Source organism: Littorina saxatilis, linkage group LG6, assembly GCF_037325665.1.
Source record: "Littorina saxatilis isolate snail1 linkage group LG6, US_GU_Lsax_2.0, whole genome shotgun sequence".
Lineage (NCBI taxonomy): Eukaryota > Metazoa > Mollusca > Gastropoda > Littorinimorpha > Littorinidae > Littorina > Littorina saxatilis.
Window position 1 is genome coordinate 32,010,837 of NC_090250.1, and position 3,577 is coordinate 32,014,413.

Consider the following 3,577-nt stretch of genomic DNA (forward strand, 5'->3'; position numbering starts at 1 on the left):
ATGTTAAATGTGTGTGTGTGTGTGTGTGTGTGTGTGTGTGTGTGTGTGTGTGTGTGTGTGTGTGTGTGTGTGTGTGTGTGTGTGTGTGTGTCTGTCTGTCTGTCTGTCTGTCTGTCTGTCTGTCTGTCTGTCTGTCTGTCTGTGTGTATGGGTGTCTGTACAAGTAGTACACTCCACTTTCAGTGATCATTATTCTGTTTTTTGCTCGATTGTTCTGAGATTGCCCAAATCACAGCATAAAGGTCATACAACTATCGAGTACAGAAGTTTTAAATACTTTGACGAGTCTGCCTTTTTCTGTGATCTTAATCAAGCGCCATTTCAAAGCGTATTTAATTGCAGTAACGCAGAAGATGCTTGCAATCTTTTTCATGATATGTTGTGTTCCATTATTGATAAACACGCTCCACTACGTCAGCATAGAGTGAAACATCCCCACCTGCCCCCTTGGTTGACATCGGACATTATTGAGGCTATGGCGTTGCGTGATTTCTTTAAAGAACATAACATGAAAAGCGAGTACAAATTACAAAGGAATGAAGTTTTGAAAACGGTAAGGCAAGCAAAAGCAGATTATTTTGATAAATTGCTTTCTGATGAGAGAGATACTTCTACAATTTGGCGAGCAATGAATGAAGTTCTTGATAAATCTCGAAAGAGATCGACCAATTCTCCGTCACAAATAACTTCAGAAGATTTTAATCAACACTTTATTTCGCTCGCAGAGAAACTGAAAGCCTGTCTCACGCAGAATGAGTCCCTTGATAATGATGTCTCTCTAGATAAATTAAAAACATTTTGTGGACAAAAGTTGACTCAAAACGAAACGTTTTCTATTCCACCCATTACTGTCCACGAGGTTGGAAAACTGATAGAACAGATGGCGAATAAAAAGTCAATGGGTCCCGATAAGATTCCTGTCCGGTTGCTCAAACTTGCTTTACCATACATAATTGATTCACTGACTTATGTCTACAACCTTGGCATACAACAAAACGTTTTCCCCTCTATTTTAAAATGTGCCAAGGTAGTGCCACTCCCAAAAAGCAAGGATCTTGCGGACCCTAAAAACTTTCGACCAATTTCCCTCTTACCTGTTTTATCTAAGCCTTTGGAGAAGCATATTCAGAAATATTTACTGGAATATATGGAACGAATGAATTTGTTTCATCCATTTCAGTCTGGATTTCGCTCTAAGCATTCGTGCCACACTGCTCTCAGCTTTTTATGTAAAACTTGGCTATCAGCTATTAATGAGTCCGAAGTAACAGGAGCGTTATTCCTGGACTTTAAAAAAGCCTTTGACCTTGTAGACCACTCCTTATTATTAAAGAAATTACAATGCCACTTAAAAGATGACTCTGCTTGTGCCTTCTTCTTTCAAAACGGACACAATATGTATTCATCAACTGTAAAACTTCGTCGAAAGATTTTGTCAAAAGTGGTGTGCCTCAAGGGTCTGTATTAGGACCTATATTGTTCTGTATTTATATAAATGATTTACCTCTACATGTGTCAGATGAGAAAGTAAGATGTGAGTTCTTTGCGGATGATTCATCAATCCACACCAGTCAGAAGTCTTTGGTAGCCGTCAACCAATCTCTTCAAACAAGTATAGATGAGATTACAGAATGGTGCACCACTAATGCAATGGTTATTCACCCTGTTAAGACGAAAAGTATGGTGATTACAACTAGACAAAAACACCAATTAAAACCCTTACAGCTTCAACTGTCAATAGATTCAACTCAAGTGCAACAAGTTAAAGAGCATAAATTATTAGGGGTTACCGTTGATCAAGAATTGAAATGGCAAACTCACTTGAGTACAATTTGCAAATTAGTATCTAAAAATTTGTACTTATTGTCTAAATTAAGACATTATGCCGATGTGGAAGCACTCAAGTTGTTTTATTACGCCCACATAATGCCCCATATCAACTTTGCTTCAACACTTTGGGATAACTGCAGTGATGTTCATCTCAAACGACTCAATTCTCTTCATCACCGTGCTGCAAAACTAATTCTGCATGAGTCAAATAAGCCAACAGATGATAAATTAAAGCTCCTTAATTTCCTTCCCTTGAAAGATCAGTTGACGCTAAACAAGGCTGTCTTTATGTACAAAGTAATTAACAATAATGTTCCTGGATATTTAAAATTACATTTTAGACATGCCACAAAAAGATATGGGTCCCAGAACCTGATTCCCCCCATCCCTCGTCTAGACTTGTATAAGTCAAGTTTAGCCTTCTCAGGAGCGTCTCTATGGAATTCCATACCCCTACCCCTCCGAAATGCCTCCTCTGTGAAAACGTTTAGGCGCCAGTTTCATTCCCGCTTTATGGGTAAATAGAACACTTTTCATACCGCCCTGATATGGCCCTTCGTGGTCGGCTGGGCGTTAAGCAAACAAACAAACACATAAACAAACAGACACTTTTCATGTCTGATATTTTAGTGCTTTTTACATTTAGTCAAGTTATGTTTGTATTTTGATTGTTCTTTATGTGTATTGATAATGATATACATGCAGATGATATGGACAATTCCTCCCCACATTGTTTTTTCCTCCATTTTGTTATTAGTTGTTTTGGATGTTTATATGCAATGCATTATTGCAACTATGCTGCAATTTCCATACTATATTGTTTTTCCCATTTGTGAGTGTGTATACAAAACCATAACCCTTTTCCTTATTACTATTTACATTATGTACGTCTGTAAGAAACAATAACCTTGTCAATTTTACTATCTATATTCTGTGCGTCTGTATTAAGTGTTTGTATAAGGGACAGGTTGTAAGATTAGGCTTTGCCTAAAACCTCTATCCTTTCGTAATAAAGTTCAGTTTCAGTTTCAGTTTCAGTTTCTATCTCTCTATTGCTCTCTGTGGTCCTCTCCCAAACTGCTTTTGAATTAAGATGATGTGTAAACGACAAAGTGGTTGCGAATCGTTCTGTTTTCCCATTCTCTGTAAAACATCTCCTGTAAGTTGTAAATTAAAAACAAAACCGAATAGAAAACTAAATACCTTATCGACGACTCGGTGATGCAAGACATAAACAGATACAATCAAAAAGCTGTATATTTCAGATAATCGACTAAAACGTTATGAGAATTCAAGAAACCCGGTCGTCTGATAACCAGATTTTGTGGAATGCGGAGGACATCTGTAAATATTTTGGTCTGGCAAAAGCGTTCCTAAGAAGTCTTCTCATACGACGAGGAAGGGGGCAGAGGAGCGGAGTAGTGGTGGGGGAGGTGGTGTAGGAATGGGGGTGGGCATGGGGTCGTGTGCGAATTTAAAGTGCAGATAAATGGGGACACAAGGGATCAGCAAAAGAGAGAGGGAGAGAGGGAGAGAGGAAGAGAGAGAGAGAGGGAGAGAGGAAGAGAGAGGGAGAGGAAGAGAGAGAGAGAGAGGGAGAGGAAGAGAGAGAGGGAGAGAGAGGAAGAGAGAGAAAGAGAAAGAGAGACAGAGAGATAGAGAGGGAGAGAGAGAGAGAGGGAGAGAGAGAGAGAGATAGAGCGGGAGAGAGAGAGAGAGAGAGAGAGAGAGAGAGAGAGAGAGAGAG